Source organism: Mustela erminea, chromosome 8 (assembly GCF_009829155.1).
Source record: "Mustela erminea isolate mMusErm1 chromosome 8, mMusErm1.Pri, whole genome shotgun sequence".
In the NCBI taxonomy this organism is placed as follows: domain Eukaryota; kingdom Metazoa; phylum Chordata; class Mammalia; order Carnivora; family Mustelidae; genus Mustela; species Mustela erminea.
In genome coordinates, this window is record NC_045621.1 from 35,262,644 (window position 1) to 35,282,136 (window position 19,493).

General features: G+C 41.6%; 1 protein-coding gene across 1 annotated transcript in view; it reads right to left on the reverse strand.

Moving 5' to 3' along the window:
- Positions 1 to 19,493, reverse strand: part of IRS1 (insulin receptor substrate 1) — a 58,892-nt gene that overhangs the window by 8,787 nt on the left and 30,612 nt on the right. The gene's annotated exons all lie outside the window — the stretch shown is intronic.

A 19,493-nucleotide genomic window follows, 5' to 3' on the forward strand; every position in this document is an offset into this window, starting at 1 on the left:
AAAATGTAATTTAGGAAATTTAATCCAAAAAAGTTTACTTTGAGAGGTAAAGTTGGTAAGGAGGGTCCTGCCACAAGGCAGTTGTGCTTTTCAAAGCCTGACCAATTTTGACTGAAAACTTATTCCCAAGTTAAAATTTAAAAGATTAAGACAATTTACATCTCTGTTCATTCTTCTCTCTATGATTTTGGGCAGGTTACTAACTCTCTTCCATCCCAACGTTTTCATTTGTAACATGGGGGTAACAGTACCCATTTCATAGGGTTCTCTCTTGAGGTTAAATGAGTTGATACATGGAAAGTTCTCATTGACGTGCCTCACACACAATGAGCCCTCAAACATTAGCTCTTATTTGAAGAATTCTTATTAAGAACTAGATACCCTGGACTTCCAATTTCCTCCTGATACCTGAAAACACATATTAACCAGAAATGTGCTGGTGGAAGAAGCAAGCAAGAATGAATGAATCCATTGGCCAGATGCCAGCCAAGGGCTGAGGCCAAAGCCAGGATCAGGATGTGCTTTGGGAAGGGAGACAACATTCGCTGAGAGAGGAGGTGGCAGGGGGTTTGGGGGGAGTGCCACAACAAAGAGAAAAAGTAGTAGAGGTGAGGCTAAAAATAAGACCCTGGGATAGGATTTTAGACAAAGACCAGTCTACCTACACAGGGAACAGCAGGGGTTAAATATTAGGACAGATAGCATTAGCATATCTTTGAGTAGATCTTAAATTAATGCTATCCACAGAAACACTGCTGAAAGCCTACTTCTCTTGCTTTCTCAGAAGAAATTAGAAGCCTGAAGCCCCCACCCCCACCCAATCCCTTCTAAGTCGGCTAATGAAAGACTTATAATGCTCCATGAAAGGATTCACAAAGAATTCTCATGAATAGGCTTAAATGGATGTTCAGTGAGATTCTTATGCACTATTTCCAGGTTCCAAAGGAGCATGTTTCTAATTGTTGGGGGAGGAAATGGGTAGCTTTTGTTTCCGAATTCTTGTCCCCAGTCTTGCATCTGACAAAGCCGAACAGGAGTGACACAGCCAGTCAACGCGGCCTGACGAACTTGGAGAAAAACTGGAATTGCTGCCAGATGTACACGGCTAATGGATGGGCAGCTGGGGTGGGCGGCGGACACTGGAAAGATAATCTGAAATAACGAATAATGTATACATTGCTTGCATCTCTAAGGTCTTTGAAGCAGACAATGGTGCAGATTTCCAAGGGACTGCGAACACTTCTCTACTGTCCAGGTGAAAGAGGCAAAATTCTTCCAGTTGACAAGGAGCAGCTGACCTCTTACCCACTGACCCTCGAGGGCGTGGTCCTTTGCTTTCATCCTTCAAGTCCCACTTCCACGTTGCTCTTGTTCCTCTCTCTGTTCCCCATTATCTCAGCCTTTCACGTTTTCATTTGGAGAATGGTGTCTGTTGAGAAGTTCCCCAGGACGGCGTTCTGTCCATGAACTAGAAGCCTCCTGAGAACAGCTGGACCAAATTCTTCATTAAGAGGTGGTGGCGACTCTTAAGTTAGGGATTCTTATGAAGGCTATTTCTCAGGGGCGCCTGAGCAGTTCAGGCGGCTGAACATCCTACTCTTGATTTCGGCTCAGGTCATGATCTCAGGGTCATGGGATCGAGCCCTGTGCCAGGCTCTATGCTCAGCACCGTCTGCTTGTTCCCCTCCTTCTGCTTCTTCCTTTCCCCACACCTCCACTAGCATGTCCTCTCTCTCTCTGATAAATAAGTACATCTTAACAACAAAAAAGAATATTTATCAGTGACCCTGAGGGGATCACAGTTCCAGGGGTGGTAGAGGGGGTCTGTGAAGGTGATCCCCAGGCCCTCTGGTGTGCCAGGCAGGAGCCATCTGGATTTCAGCTGAAACACACCCGTGGGGCTAAACCACTTTTCTCTGTGGAGACCTTCTAGCCTCCAAGCATTTCACTAAATCTCGAGGTCTCAATTTGGGTGGGCGGGAGTAATTTCTCCCTGCAAGAGATATTTGGCAATGCTTGGAAACATTTCCGGTTGTCACAACTGGGGTTGGGATGAGGTGGGAGAGAAGCTGTTGGCATCTAGGAATACGCCTAAACCTCCCACGACGCTCAGGATGGCCTCCTGCAACAAAGAACGATCTGGCCCCAAATGTCAGTAGTGCTGAGGCTGAGAAACCACGCTCCGGGGCTGTTGCCAAAGCCACCAAATACGCTTGCTGACTGTCTCTAGGGTCCACATCAGTTCTGTGCATGAGAGTGAGGAAAGAGGTAGGTGTTCCTGTTCCAAGACCTTCCTTTATTTATGATGGCCACACCTCAGAATCCCAATGGCTACACTCCATGCTCCTGGCCTTTCCCCATTTGTCGCTGCTGGAAATTTACTTCTCCTGCATCCCACTCCCTTCCTTTTCGACCAGAAGACAGCCGATCCGATTAACCAGTCCAGGCCCACGTTTCCCTTTGTCCCTCCTCCATAGGGAAACAGGGATGTCTAGACACAACACAAACGCAATGTCTAAAGCAGGGAGAATACCAAGCATGGCGGAGGCCAACACAACAGCGTCTGGGGAAGACTCAACGGGTGTGAAGCTGCTCCATCTACACTGACCATGGGAGATGGACCCCCCGGGGAGATGCCCTTGATTACTCCCAAGTTTGTATCTCATCCCACCGAGCCAGTACTTTGCGGATGGTCTTGGACAAGTCACTTGACCTCGCTTTGCCTCCACCATTTAGTGAAATGGAGAAAATATCTAGTCCTCCCGATCATTTGTAAAACTCAGTGAGTTTTGTGACTATTAGTCATGCTCAATGTCCTCAAATATCTGGGAGTAAATGGAGGTTAAGAACTAGGTCCCCTCTATTCCAGAATTAGTCAACTTTTTAAAATAAACCCACTAACTTTGCTCTCTAAGAGGTGACTCCTAAGTCAGAATACTATTGCCTAGAGATTTTTTTCACTTTATGAAATACTCACCTTGGAAGAGGATTTATTTAAAAAAAAAAAAAAAAGTCAAAGTTCAAGATAGAAATTTCAGTTGCTGTTTCTAAGTAGAAGATGTCTTTCCAGGGGCACCCAGGTGGCTCAGTGGGTTAAAGCCTCTGCCTTCAGCTCAGGTCATGATCCCAGGGTCCTGGGATCGAGCCCTGAGTCAGGCTCTCTGCTCAGCAGGGAGCCTGCTTCCCCTTCTCTCTCTGCCTGCCTCTCTGCCTACTTGTGCTCTGTCTGCCAAATAAATAAATAAAATCTTGAAAAAAAAAAAAAAAGATGTCTTTCCAGAAGGATACTTTTCGGGTCTGTTTTCCCTAAAACTTAAACTAGAGGGCACCTGGGTGGCTCAGTGGGTTAAGCCGCTGCCTTCGGCTCAGGTCATGATCTCAGGGTCCTGGGATCGAGTCCCGCATCGGGCTCCCTGCTCAGCAGGGAGCCTGCTTCCCTCTCTCTCTCTCTGCCTGCCTCTCTGTCTACTGTGATCTCTCTCTGTCAAATAAATAAATAAAATCTTTAAAAAAAAATTTAAAAAATTAAAACTTAAACTAGAAAAATAGCTGGGTGAGGGGCAGGGCACAGAGACCATCATCAATGAAGAGTCTGCAGGGTTCAAAATTCTAAAAATCAGACGATGGACAGAAAAAACAAGTTGAGTTCCAGGTGGTTAAGTATGAAGCTTTTCAGACGGCACCAGAAGGTAACGGTAATAAGAACAAATACTCCTGAAATAAAGCCACAGAAGGAAAACAATAGCTTCTTAAGGAAAGTTCATAAGGAAAACAATAGCTTCTATTCTTTCCACACCGTAGCTGACAGAATGCCTTCAGAGTAAAATCCAACCACACAATTCCACCATTACTACCCAATAGCAGACAGGCTATAATTAACATTTAATTAACATCCTTATGGTGCACTTTGCTTAATTCTGTTTAAAAACTGCCTTACGTTTTTCCCACAAAATCATGTCACAAATGGGCAGTGGTCTGTCTCTTCCTTTGGTTACTTTCCTTCCTGAACAGTATAAGGAAGAGCGTGACTACGTAAGTGTCCACGTCAAATCTCATTCTTAGGAGATGCCTCTCTTCCTTCCTGCCCTTCCACCCTGAGCTCTCCTCATTCCCAACCATCAGCAGCACCGAACAGAGCAGAGCCTCTCAACACAGCCACTGACTTCACACACATCATTTCTGCTGGATCCTCCCCACAGAGCTTCGAGTAGAAAAAAAGACCTTCCCAGAGTCTTCCAAACAGAAGTGCAAGGATGAAGAGCAGCCCGATCCTTGCTGAGTTCCTCCTTTAATTAAAGGAAGGGGACTTGAGATCCATTCGACAGAAGTCAATAAGCTGATGGGAAGGGTAGTATAAGGACTAATGAAAATATGCAACTGGGTGGCAATCATACCAACTTTTCCTTTAGATGCTCCATTCCCATTTCAACAGGTGACGTCCACTACGTGACCGAGTCATGGTAGAAAGGGTTCGTAGATTAATATAAACAGAACAATCAAAGTAGTCCTACATCTGGTATTAGGGGGACTTCCTTGATCATATGGTTATGGTTAAGAGAATCATGTTGCCTGAGCCCATGACACTGGTGAAGAGTAGCACTGAGGAAAGATTTGGGGTCTCCTCACTGAAGGAAAGAGCCTCCCCAAAAAGAAATGATCCCCCACAGAGGAAAAACAAGGTGATACCCAATAAGGATGCAAAGCAAGATTCGTAGCAGCCAAGTCATTCAACTATACAATGGGGACTTTCATTAGATAAAAGGGCAAACCTATAGCAGAAAAGACCCCAAAAAGTCTCTGGAAACTACTAATTTATTGTAAATGAAGAATACACATCAATTTGGTCCAAAACTGTTATAATAGCATAGGTATCAAATTAATAGGGATTTGAGATATAGATAAACATAGGTATTTCCACATATTTACAATACCATATCTAGCTTTGGTCTCCAGTCTTCAGGTATACTAGAGAAAAGTACATAGGGAATTACTAAATTATGAAGCAATAAAACAGAATAGTCCTTCTCGAACTTTAATGTGCTTAGGATCTCTCGGGGGTTTTGTTAAAATGCAGATTCTGATTCACGTGGTTTGTGGGAGGGCCCAAGTTCAACCTGCTGCCAGGTGACCCCAATGCTGCTGGTCTGGGGACCACATTCTGAGCAGCAAAGGAGGAAAGAACCTTGAAGAAAAGGGGAAACATACTATTTAATTTCAGTAAAAGAATAGTAAGAGGGCTTAACTGGGGACTTTAAGGAAGACTATATGGTAAGTCATCTGTTCTCCACCTCAGTAGGGTAAATGAGCTTAAATTACAGCAGTAGTTTTGAACTGAAACACAAAGAAAAATTTCCAGGCATAAAAGTTCTAAAAGAGTTAACTAGACAAGAATGAGAAACCTCCATGTCAGGGCTCCTTGAAAAACACAGAAGGGATGGGGGTAACTGCGAAGAAGACACTGGGAAGACAACAACAGCCTCCACACTGATGGGATTCCACCTGCTTACTGTTCAGGTTGCGGGAGACGGAAGACAGTTGGACTGGAAAAGAGGGCTGTAAACTGTGATCCACTACATTTCTATCTCTTTAAAACACTGATGCAGATTACTTTGATGTCTGGAGGTCCCAGTCAAGAGGAAGTGAGCAGGGCCATGTGTGTTAGCTCACAGATGCTAGAACCAAACTAAACAAGCATTTACCACGACCCAAAGGAATACAGACACCCTGCCTTCCAGCTGTCTTTTACCAAATAAACCTCAAGGCACAAACAGGAGGTTAGTTCTTAATTCCCTGTCTTTATTATTTGAGGGGACCAACAGGTAGAAAAAGCCACCAGACTGCCAACGCAGATCTCCTCTCGAATACAGGAGTAGAATCAACATAAACAATTAAATGCTTACTGCATTCTGCAACACCTTCAACTTGGAAGCATCGAAAGTACTGATATCAAAATATGCTCCCGTTTTTCCACCAAGCATTAATCTATCCTGCCTAATGTTTCTGTAGAGAAAGGCTGACTCTACGTGCATGGATCTCATCCCCAGGACCCTAGGATGCGTGCAGAGCAAGATCCAGAAGCAGGACATTCTGCATCCGGGGAAGCAGCAAAGCAATCATGACTCCAAGGTATCAAAATGTGGGTATCCGAGCACGGAAGGGTGGTCTGTGGGTACCAGTAACTTCCATTCACACTAACAGACAGCAGCAAACGAGAAGAAGGCAAACCGCCTCGGATCACGAGCATGCCCTTCCATCCAACTTATTAGCAAGTTAGTTACTACAAGGTTCCATTTTCACCTCAATGAAGCTTCACAGCAGTGCCAAGCTCTTCATTATTTGAAGGCAATTTCATTCACTGGGGCTGACCCGCTGCTCTGACCAGGAGTTGCAGCTTTACTGGTCTGGAAGACAAGCCCCAGGGAGGCAAGGAGAGGTTTCTAATGGCTTTAGGAAATGAAAGGAACAAGGGGTGGCCAGAGATACACCCCAAGAACTAATTCTAAAACCAGGGCTGGGGAGCGCAATTCACATGCTATGCAATTCACATGAGTTAATTTCCTAAGCAAGTGGGGTTAGAAGGAAAATACATTTCATCAAGGCTTACCAGATACAGCAGGAAGGGGCACTGCCCGCAAGTCACTTATCCTTCCAGCTACCTGATGGGGGTAAGACCCTAGAACCCCCCAGCACTCAGACATTTGATCAACATCACTGAGCTGCTGTTCCTGGTAAAATGGCGATAAAAGTGCCCACCTAGCTGGGCACTGGGTCGTTGTGAGGATGTGTGTGCAAGTGGGGGAAGAAGCAGAGGGAGAGGGACAAGCAGACACTATGCTGAGCTCAGAGCCCAACAGGGGGCTCGATCTCATGACACTGAGATCATGATCTGAGCAGAAATCAAGAGTCAGATGCTCAACTGACTGAGCCACCCAAGTACCTCAGCACCCCAAACATTTATAACCTGAATGTTTATACTTCATTAGCTGAAAGGTAAAATTGTATCTAGGCATGGTACAATCATACTATATTCTCCATATGCCACGAAATTTAATTTTTTCTGACTGTGAATAAACTTGTTTGATGAACATTGTTTGCCAAATTGTTCTTGACGCTTGTGATCTCCAGTTGTACCTGATTTATCACTGTGTTTCATACATAATTGGCACTTAATAAATAACTGTTTATAGATATTAAGGTACATATAAGAAAACCAGATGCACATACGCACATATTCTAAGGCCCATATGACTTGAATAAGAGGAATTTTAGGGGCGCCCAGTCAGTTAATCATCCAACTCTTGGTTTCATCTCAGGTCATGATCTCAGGGTCATGAGATCGAGCCCTGCATCGGGCTCCACACTCAGCACGGAGTCTGCTTGAGACTCCTTATCTCTCCCCCTGTGTCTCTCCCCTCCTCTCTCTCAAGTAAATAAATAAATAAAAATTTTTTTAAAAAAGTGATTTTAGGTAAAGAAAAATGGCTCTTAAGTTTTTGTGGTTTCCCCTACATTTAACAGTAAGTAGGCATTTGTTAACCTTTTAAAAGTATTGTCCCCCTTTTGATAAGTATTTTTTTAAAAATTTCAATCTATTTTTTAATACTAGAAATTAAACAGGACTTAGAAAATAAAGCTAATTTTATATTGATTATAATTGTTTTCAAATTTTACTTGTATCCTCCTCCCTCCCTGAATATTTGAGTAAAACCACTCCTGGGGAGAGGGTGTGATACGTAACATATCACACACACACACACACACACACACTCTCACACACACTCACACACAAACACACACACACACACAGAGTCCCCATCAGCAACACACCCAACGTTTGTTCCATGTGAACCACTACGTTAGGAGTTTGAGTGCCCATTATTCCATCTAATCCTCATGACCATCCTGAGGTTGCACTATTATTCCTGTTTTAAAACTGAGAAACTGAGGTTTGGAAAGGAGAGTAAATTCCTCAAGATCTTGAAGCTAAGTAAACAGGGCCACCAGGTTTCAGAATCCATGCTCGTGACCACAGATTTACAGACAATGCTAGAAAAAGCATGGGGGGAAGTATGGCAAGCCTGTCATCTAAACACAGTCCACCGGAATAGACAGAGTTATTTTTGTAACAGGAAATGGGGGTAAGCTCCGTTGTTTACAGAAGGTAATGAGAAATTACATAGCAAAATGCCACTCGGATAAATCTACATGGAATCAGCTAAAACACCATTTCGCACAGCAGGCACCTGGGTATCAGAAAGAGCTCTGCTTCCGGAAAACAGTCTGCTAAAGAGATTGCCATCATAGAAGTACGCTTTTATCCCTTGTTACGGGCCCTCCCGTAAAAACACTAAACATGAAATCGCTCATTTCTTGAAGAGTCTAGACAGTGGTAGACGCAAGCAACTGGGTGTGACTAATAGATTCTGACAAACACACACAAACAGAGCGGAAAGGTAAAGTGCAAGGCCTGACATTTATGGGCCCCATAAAATAGGAACCCCGTCCCCTCTCAAGACTGTAGGCTCTTCTGGCCCAGGGCTCCCACTGCAGGCTCCAGTATGTGGGGGGATATTTTTATCCAACTACTTTTCATTCAGGCTTTCCGTCCTTTATTTAGAAAACCAAAATAAAACCAGAAAGAGCATACATATCGTCATAAGCCATACACTATATAATATGTAAAGAAAAGTCCTTTGACATTAGCAGCCACCAAAGAACAGAAGACTGAAAAGTAAATCGTAAACAGCTGCATCTCCCTCTCCAACTGTTTACATTCTTAGACATCCACTTTTTAAAAATATTCCCTATGTCGATCAAAACACACTGTACTCGAGAAGAGGAAAACAATGACGTTAGCTTGAAGACATTATACGGTTTACACATAAACAGAGCTTCAGTGTCCTTATTCTAGTTGGCAGCAACTGATCTACACGGCTCAAGCGGAGAGCTGTAATTGTGTTAATTATCTCTGTTTACAGAAAACTCTAAAACATATATGTAACCTTTAAAACAGCACCTAGGCCGAGGGTGTGTTCCCCACGGCAGAGTGGTTTAACAAATCAAAACAGTCCGAAAGCTCTGCATGTTGAACTTGGGGGGCACCAAGTGTGGGTGACAGGGGACGCCATTATTAGACACACTCTGTCCCTTCATCCCTTGTGTCCCCTCCCCCTCCCCCCCACTTTTTTTTTTTTTTTTAAACTTTCCCTTAATAGCTTCTCCCTGTCAATGAGTGCCACCGTAAATACCCATCAGCCTCATTACTGCTACCCGGGCTTAGAAAACTGGGTGGCTCCATTGCAACAGCCAGTTTTTAAATCTCTGCCATCGAGCATGAAGCACGAATGCCACAAAAAGCTAACCCGAAAATCATGATCTCCCCATTGCAACACACAGAGGTGGACACGGAGCAGGGAGGAGTCAAATCTCTAACATTCTGTTACGTTTTCAAGACATCAGCAATTGGAAGAAAGTCTTCAAAACACAATGTCCATCTACAGACCTCACACATGTACTTCCAGGTGTCCGCAGAAAAGGAGACACTTCATTCTAAGATACCTTTTAAACTACAACACAAGCTCACTTCCATGAGATGTCGCCAACTAATATGAATGGTAAGAGAGCAAATAAGTTCAGGCAGATAAAAGAGCTGGCTGTCCCGAACGGTCATTAAGAAAGCATTTATCCTATACCCACATGTCTGAGGAATGAGCCAAGGTGAATCACCAAGTTCATCTTACTGAGAAAATTTTGATGTTCCAATCTGGCATAAATGAGCTCACTGAAGGTGGTGAAACAATCCTGGGTACGCTTCTTAGGTCAGCCAACCGTCGCCCAAAAGTTACTAGGGGCTGTTTGAAAACATTCACCATATGACTAGAAGTCAATGTCCTGACAACCAAAGCTCTGAGTGTTAACACACGTTGGCAGGTTTATGAGGATGAATACACAGAACTAATATATTGCACCTTTAGAATACAAGTAAAGATAGTTTCAGAAATCTGATGACTTACTGATCAATTACCTCCTTATCGATGCATTGCGACAGCAGTGTGAATTCAAATGCAATGGTCCAATCCACAACTGGGATGGAATTCTAGGGAAGCCCCTAATTGCCTCCTGTAAAATATAACGATTCCTCCTTCCCTTAACAGGCTTCTGAGAAGGCAGCCATCTCGATAGCCAAAGACAGGTCTCAGTGCCTGTGTACTTGCTTTCAATGATGAAGGGTGTGTATGAGAAGCATAAATATATTTGTCTATTTATAAAGTACTCCCATGAGTGGGTCATGACAACGACAAGTCATACTGACATTGGGGGGAAACTGCAACATACAAGGTAAGAAGCTTCCATTAGGGAGGAAGATGGGTACCCCAAATCCACGCACTCCTGCAAACCGAGTTCTGGGCATGCAGTAAGCCGGCAGTACCAAACACATTCAATCGTGAGCCCCACGAGAAAGAAGGTTCCGTGGTTAATGACTTTTAGGAAATATCTCCCTCTAGACTTCAGAGCCTTCACATTTTCTTTAGCCCTGTGTTTCCCAAACTTAGGATCAGAAAATATGCAGATTTTATTTCATACTGTGGTTAATAAGATGTTAATGCACCGATAATTTATAATTTGGCATATAATTTATATGTCAAAAGAATTACTGTCGCTCAGATTTTGAAGGAAAATGAATTTATTTATTTATTTGTTTACTTATTTATTTATGGGCGGGTGGGAAGAGAGAATCAAGAGTGGAGACAGCAGTCTTCATCCCCTAATCATTCAGACTCAATCTGAATTCAGAAAACCATTCTTCAGGGATACCTGGGTGGCTCCGTTGGTTAAGGGACTGCCTTTGGCTCCGGTCATGATCCTGGAGTCCCAGGATCCAATCCTACATGGGGCTCCTTGCTCAGCAGGGAGTCTGCTTCTCCCTTGGACCCTCCCCCCTATCATGTGCTCCCTCTCTCTCTCTCTCTTTCTCTTTCAAATAAATAAAAACTCTTAAAAAAAAACTCTTCAGTTTTCATGGCTCATGTATGAAAGCTCTTTTATTTTTACCTTCATGACACTGGTGAATGAATGTCATAGAAATGAAATGGTTTATTTCTACACAAATAATTTTAAATAATGCTTGAGAAGCACAGACAAAAGCAAAATGTTTACATTGCTAGGAAAACCAGCTCTACCGTTAGTCTGCCACCATGATCAGAACACCCAATGAGTACTCTTTTTTTTTTTTTAAGGTTTTTATTTATTTATTTGTCAAAGAGAAAGACAGCACAAGCCGGTGGAGCAGCCGAAGGAGAAGCAGACTCCCCGCTGAGCAAAGAGCCCAATGTGGGACTCATCCCGGGATCATGACCTGAGCTGAAGGCAGATGCTTAGTCAAGGGAGCCACCAGGCATTCCCAATGAGTACTTTAAAATTACAAAAAAAAAAAAAAAAAAAAAATCATAAATGCACTTTTTCAAAATATTAAAAAGAATGTTACATTCCCTTTTAGCCTAAATATTTCCTCAATATACAACTATGGATCCTGGAAACATGGGAAGTTTGAGTGTCTAAATGGGACTCTTCAGATTTGGATAGAAGTTTTACCATATGGGGTTAAATTCTGCTGTGATAGAGAAATAATTACAATGTAGCAGAATATTACTTTCATCCCTTTCTTGGGTTTCCAAAAGGCTGGGATGATTTACATATTTTCTAAAATATCTCTATGTGTATAGATCATATACTGCCAGAAATATGGAAATGAAACACAATGAGCATAATGTTTATAGAGAGTATAAAGGAAAAGGTGGTAGGAAAGGGATGACCTTAAACTAGCAGATGCAAATGAGAACAACCCCCACAATTAGCCAGATAGGACACAATCCAAGGTTCTTAAAATGTCCAAGGAAGTGGAATTTATGAAACTAATGAGAGATATGGGGATTGTCTTGAAGACGGTTTTGTAAACTGCTCTAACAAAGACACTCAATGCACATCAGAAATTATTTTATCCAGTAACTGTGGAATAAGAGAGGCTCTACAATTATACATTCACTTCTGTTTGTGCCCAGAATATGACTCAGAGAGGCCCAATGGGGAATAATGAAAAAATAAGCCCTAATACCCCAAATTGCCTGTTTCAGGGGGAAAAATATTACACAGGGCTCAAAGCACAAATAAATGTCACAACTAGCAAGTAATAATCATTAGGCATCCATGTGGTTTTGAAAGCCAAATCCAAATGCTTATTTATAAATCTGAGATAAAGTTGCTGTATTTTTATGATGCCATGTTGGTAAATGGAAAATGTTCTTTCTACAAAGCAAAACATTTTCTGCAGAGAAAACTTTTATGGAGGTCTGGAGCAAAGGAACTTCTAAACATGGCACCTGCATTTAATAAAGGGGCAACTAAGTACTGGGCTCTTGAGTCCTAAGTTACAAAGGTTTTGACATCGCCACAAATCAGGGCAGCTGGCGAATGTCCTGAACCATTAACCACCAACAGCAGCTGAAGCAAGTCACATTCCAAACTCTGTAGCACTTCCTATAATACAGTAAAATGTTGATACGCAGTAAAATGTATTTCCTCACTAAGGCTGAATGAGATTATGTAAGCAGAAGAGGACTATTATGATCAAAGCAGATACACGTTTTCAAATGCATTTAAAAACTGAATGAAAAGCAACATAGCAACTTCTTCTTTCAAAAATCCGGCAAAGACAAACAAAATCCATTTTTTTTATTACAATTTAAAACATGGGGCTTTCTTAACACTAGAGAAAACACAAAAGAACCAAAAGTGACAATAAGACCTAAATATGGCACCAGTGCCCTGAATAACCAAACCATGAAAATACAACTGAAATGCTTTGACCTTGTGCTGTTAGAACATGTCCACAGGCTTGGATGAGAAAGAAAAGTCACTCACAGAGGAAGCCCACCCTTCAAACAAGTCTTCTAATTGCACAAATTAAATTTGTTTTTTTTCCCTTGCATTGTTTTTTTGCCCTAAGACAAGATTAACAATTAATTTTATAAAACCAAGATTCAATAAGCAGCTTTACTAAAAGGTCGCCTGAAATATTATTTCAACAAAAGGTGACATTAAGAATCTAACTTTCTATTCCTTGGAGAGAGCTGAAAATACCCAGCGAGTTTATAAAATGTCAATAAAAGAGGGTCTCACAAAGAGCTAATCTAATGGTATCCGGTCCACACTTCCCTACAAATATAGGCAGTCATACTTTTTTTTTTTTTCCTCCCTCTTAATCTGCTGTGGCTCCATTAGTAAGCCCCTAAAAATGTAACCTGGCATTTACACTCTGGTCCATCTGGAATGTCTCTACGTCAGAGGAAAACCCTCACCCCCGTGAAAGATGAACAAGTACACAGCTGGTCGAGATCTGGGCACGTATGAAGGAGTCCACTTACGTGCCCTGCAGACACTGCCTAAATGGTGAATCCCTCCAGCACCCTCTTCTTCCCACTTCTGAATCAACCTAGAAAAAAAGATGAGGTTTTTTTTTTTTTTTTTAAATTAAATTCTCAACTTTGGGGCACCTGGGTGGCTCAGTCAGTTAAGCATCTGCCTTCGGCTCTGGTCATGATCTCAGAGTCCTAGGATTGAGCCCCACATCCAGCTCCCTGCTCAGCAGAGAGCCTGCTTCTCCCTCTCCCTCTGCTGATCCCCCTGCTTGTGCTCACTCTTTCTGTCAAATAAATAAATAAATAAATAAATAAATATTTTTAAAAAATTAAGTAAATTCTGCACTTTTTTTTTTAAGGTTTTTATTTATTTATTTGACAGACAGAGATCACAAGTAGGCAGATAAGCAGGCAGAGAGAGAGGAGGAAGTAGGCTCCCTGCTGAGCAGAAAGCCCATTGCAGGGCTTGATCCCAGGACCCTGAGATCATGACCTGAGCCAAAGGCAGAGGACTCAACCCACAAGGCACCCAGGTGCCCCAAATTCTGAAAAGACACTGTAAGAACAAAACTTGAACAGCTCTCCTTGAAGCTAGCCGAAGCCCAAAGTGCTGTCCTCTACCCTCACTAGAAGCCTTGGGAGCAAAGGCTTCTGAGGGCTGAGTCCCATCTTGTGAGCCCTTGACCAGCAGCTCAGGGCTCCCCAGAGTAGTGGACTCATGCATGTGCATTTAGACAGGCAGGAATTGCTGAGGTTTTCCACACTGATTCCCTGAAAACCAATACTTCTAGGTTTCACTGCTGGCTCAGGATGTGAAGTTAAACTTAGAATCAAGCTGACTTCTGCAGCAAGCTACACCACCTAACTAGCAGGAGTGTGAACCTACACACAATGCCAGTTCTCGACTCACAGTTTTACCTTCTTTATTTTTAAAGATTTATTTATTTATTTTGGAGCGAGAGCCTGTGAATGAGGGGGGAGGGCCAGAGGGAGAGACTCTTTCAAGCAAGCTGAGTCGGGGAGTCAGGCCCTGGACCCCATCTCATGACTCTGAGATCATGACCTCTGCCGAAACCGAGAGTCCAAACTTTAACTGACTGAGCCACCCAGGCGCCCCTTAACTCTCAGCTTTAATGAGCAAAGCAGGACAATAAAACCCAGCTCTCCAGGTCATTTAACTAAAACAACGACACAATAGCTTTGGAATGTGTTTTGGTATTAATTTGGTGTTTGTTGTAAGGAGGTTAGGATGGACAACTATAGGGGGCACTAGTTATACCACTGTTTGTGTGAAAACAGCCCTGTGAATAGCACCATACACAGTCCGATGGTTATGAGTTCTACTAAGCCATTCTAAACCAGTTACTGAGACCGAAGCCTCAGAAAAAGCTGGAAATTATCCATTTTGTCCCTGATACCTTCTTATTAATTCTTAGCAGCCACCTCTGCCACACCAGTCAACTGCTGTTCACAGTGACAAAGTTTTGCTTCTTATCACACGTTATACTGAATACAGGCTGGCTGAGGTTTCAAAGAACTTTCACAAAGAACCCAAACTGTGGATCATACAGCTCCTAACATTTGAACCGAACTAAGAATTTATAGGTATTCCAATAAACCTGAAATTCTCCAAATCCAAGGAATCTACCCAACAAAGCACTGTCTAACCCAATTCAATTAGGAACCATGACTCTTGAATCTTGAATAACTATTTCATGAGTGCAATTTAGAAATTATGACTGAGCAGTAAGCATAGTCATGAACAGAGGTTGCCCAGTGCTACTATGTTGAATCATTAACTATAGGAAAGTTAAAGTTTCTCATTAATTTAAGCAAAGACCCCTGTACTGGATCACACACCAGTCAGACACTTCATCCTGATTATCCGAGAAACATATAAAACAGTACTAGGATGATTCATCAGTACGAAGGTTGATCTGTAGCCCTGTATCTAGCCAGGCCTTGTTCCTACAGAAACACTCCAAATACAAACTAGAAGTCTCCCGAAGGTTCACTTTCCTTCAACAACTGGCAATCGTTACTCTTCAGAAACGACACATTCAAATTTGGTACGATTTATTCATTTAGTTACGTTTTTAAAAACCTTTCCCTTAGTGACTATAAAAAGGCACTATCACCATTTGAAGGTGGCGTCCTGACTTGGAATCATGGTCCAGGATTCTCTGGGAAGTCATAAGAGATGTCACATTAAAGACACACAGCTCATGCCTCCTGTGGTACAGCCGTCTAAAATGCCATGAGCCCACAGAAATGCACAAAATAACGAAAGAGCAATCAAAATATAAGTTTCACCTCCCATCTCTACCTACAATCTCTATGGAAACAACTCCATTCTGCTCTTACAGCTCGAAAGCAGCCAGACAATACATAAAGAAACAGTGTGGCTCTATCCCCATAAAACTCTAAAAGACAACCAACAGCCAGATTTTAGCCCACAGGCTCTAGTCTGTCAATCCCTTATGTAGTGTAAAGTAGAATTACATATTTTACTGTAAGTCAGGAGTAAAAACACAAAGGGGACCATACATAATATCCAGATTGGCTCCGAGTAACAACCCTATAAGTATGAATACCTTTCTAATGCAAGGAAATCAGCCAACAGCTAACAAGGAGTCTATCAAGGATAAATATGTATTTGTTATTCTTACAAAATATTATAATACTATTTTGATCATCCAGAAGACAGTAAGACTAACTTAGAGCATTCTGTGTCATTATCTTCATTTAAATGCTTTTTTAATTTTTTAAAGATTTATTTATTTATTGGAGGGGGGAGAGGAGGGGCAGAGGGAGAGGGAGAATTCAAGCTGACTCTTCACTAAATGTGGAGCCTGACAGGGGGCTCGATCTCATGACCCTGAGATCATGATCTGAGCAGAAATCAGAGTCAGACACTTAGCCAACTGAGGCACCCAGGCGCCCCTCTTCTTTTAAATGCTTTTATTTTTATTTATTTTTTTTAAGACTTTATTCATTTATTTGATAGAGATCATAAGTAGGCAGACAGGCAGGCAGAGGGAGAGGGAAAAGCAGACTCCACACTGAGCAGGGAGCCCGATGCAGGGCTCAATCCCAGGACCCTGAGATCATGAGCTGAGCCAAAGGCAGAGACTTAACCCACTGAGCCACCCAGGTGCCTCTTAAATGCTTTTATAGTTAAGAATGTACAGTAATTTTCTGAATGGAAAAACAAAAGGAGAAGAGACAATACCCTTGCAGATGAGGAGGGAAAATGGCTGGCGTAAGAAATATAGCTACCAGCCTCATACTGGAGGGTCTGGTTAGTTTTAACTCATCATTCCCTACACATTTCCCAGACCATCCTATTTTGGGTTCCTTTTTATTCAAATTACTACATTTTTGGGGTTTTTCTTTTTATACCATGGTGTGGTTTCTTCAGTCCTGAAATTATGCAAAATTCTGAGAGTCCTGTATTAAGGCTCCCTGAAAGGCTGCTACCCACATTTCTGACAAAAATATTACAAACAAAAGCCACAAAAAGTGCCATAGATGCCACATTTCAGATCCCAGTGGTTACCCCCTTTAATGCCAACGTGAAAATGAAATGAGCAATCCAGCAAGCTTGAATTCCAAGGGTATTTTTAAAAAGATGCCATGTTCTTTCCAAAAGCAAAACAGCAAGAGAAACAGTTTTTCTTCTTCTCTAGCACCAGCAATCCAAAGTATTAGATCATCGTGCATTTGAGTTCTAATGGCCCAGGTATCAACATTTTTATGGTCTTTTTGTCTTGGTTTCTATAAAAGTTTTACTCCAGCTGGAATTATTCATTATTATACTCCTAATAATTCTAAATCAACTTGAAATGCCATCAAAAAAGACCCTACATAAATCCTCCATTCACAAAACTTCGACTTTGGAATCAAATTTCAAACTATACCCAAGCTACCATTCTCTTCATTATCAATACCAACAATGAGCCTCAGGGCATTAACATGTCCTACTTCAAATGACAATCTTTAGGCCCATCACTTGGTCATCAGGGCTTCAAAATGCATCTGTATCAATGTTTTACAGTAAATGAACTTCAAACACCAATAAAACAAAACTCCCTATACATAACTCTGTAGTTCATGCCAAATGATGAAAGACAGAACATGGATAAACTTTAACAGCACCCAATCCAATACCATTTCATCTGAAAATACTCCATCTGAAAATAAATGCTATGGTTACTCTACCAGATTTTCTAAGCAATATTTTGCTTTTGTCTTCACTGCACTAATACAAGTATGCTTTCACTTGGCAACAACAGAGTCACCAAGAGAATGTTATAAAGAATCAGATTTTAAAATAAGGATTTTTAAATTTCTATGGAAAGTATTCCACACGACTGAAACATGAAGACCAGGAAAAAGAGAAAGAATGAATGAGGATACTGAGAGGAATCCAGGAGTTAAAGCAGATCATGGTGGCCATCTGCAGCACCATGTCTGTACACAAATGATTCTTCAATTTATCCTTTGTGTTGCAGTTCTTCAAGTCTTCATACTCATCTACGTGTGAGCAGATCAGAACTGGTCAGCTGTCTGTTTTCTATGGGACACTAATTAAGCGCTCCCTGAAATCTAACTGCATCATTGGCTCTGAAATGGTGGTTATCGGAACGCCATCAACAGAGTACTTAGAACTCTATCAAAATAATATAAAAAAAAGAAGTTTGATAGAACTCTATCAAACAAACTTCATTTCTTGGTAATTCTCTCCAGAGCCAAGAAAATCTGTTTGTATTTTCATTTCCCTCCCCTTGAATGATCTCCCTATCTAGCTCTACCTCATACTCTGGCTTCATTGATTCCCATTCCTTTCTTAGGAAAAAAATCTACTCTAACTGACCTCAAAAAACACAAGTTGAGCTGAAATGGGAGTTGGACATGAGACAATACTCTTACAAATTTTAAATTTTATCAACTAGCCAGTAGCAAGCTCTTCACGAATGGCTACTTGTTGTCAGATAAACATCTTTACAAGGTCCTTTCTATGGACGGATCCGTATCCAGTTGCAAGAGCCAGGAAGAATTTTCACTGCGACCCTGCGGAACTGACAACATACTTGTGTTTTCTATATAGTTGGCTAGCATCATTCTGTTCCAACGAATTTTTAAAAACAACCCATGAGCACTAACGGTCTTTCTTGGGCTCACAAGACTGAAGTACACTGGATTTTGCTACCTGCCTACTCAATAATGAGAAACTCCATTTTCTATAGATTCTATTTTGCAAAATTTGGGCAGGAAAAGGGAAGGGCTCCTTATGACTGTCTTATGTCACATGCATAAAAGAAATACACAGAATGTCTTTATCAGCTGAATATAACTGGTACCAGATAAGGGCCATTTAAAAAAGTAAAATCCACTTAAAAGAGGGACCCCATTTTTATAGCAAAAAGCACTTTGATGGAATTTTGTATCAGAAACTTAAATATTATAAATATTAAAACTAAAATATATGAGAAAAGCCATTTTATCTATCTTAAACAAAATATAAGTTAGTTGCATCTACTGGCAAAGTCTTAGCACGTGAAAGTCTTAGCATGTGATCAAAGTGTTCATTTTCTGGAATACTTTCCTGTTTATTTCATCTTTGAGTTCTGTGATTTTTATAGAATGATCATAAAAAAGATCCTATCTATAGAAATATTCAAATATTTTTCCATTTCCCCCATGGTCCTCTCTTAATCCTGTATTTTTACCATTCCCTAAAGGAGTCATCATCTTTTTGTTTTTGTTTTAAAGATTTATTCATTTTAGAGGGCAGTGGAAGGAAGGGGCAGAGGAAGAGGGATAGTATTTCCAGCAGACTCAGAGCTGAGCAGGGTGCCAGAAGTGGGGCTCGATCTCATGGCCCTGAGGATCACAATCTGAGTAGAAAGCAAGAGTCAGACGGTTCACAGACCCAGGAAGCCACGCAGGAACCCCAGGAGTCATAAGTTTTTGTTTCTTCAATAGTTGGTTCATCTAATTCTGCTAGATCTGTACCTGTCACTGACTACTTGGAAATCCCAGCAGTTCTTCAACATCATTTTCACGGGCTTCATG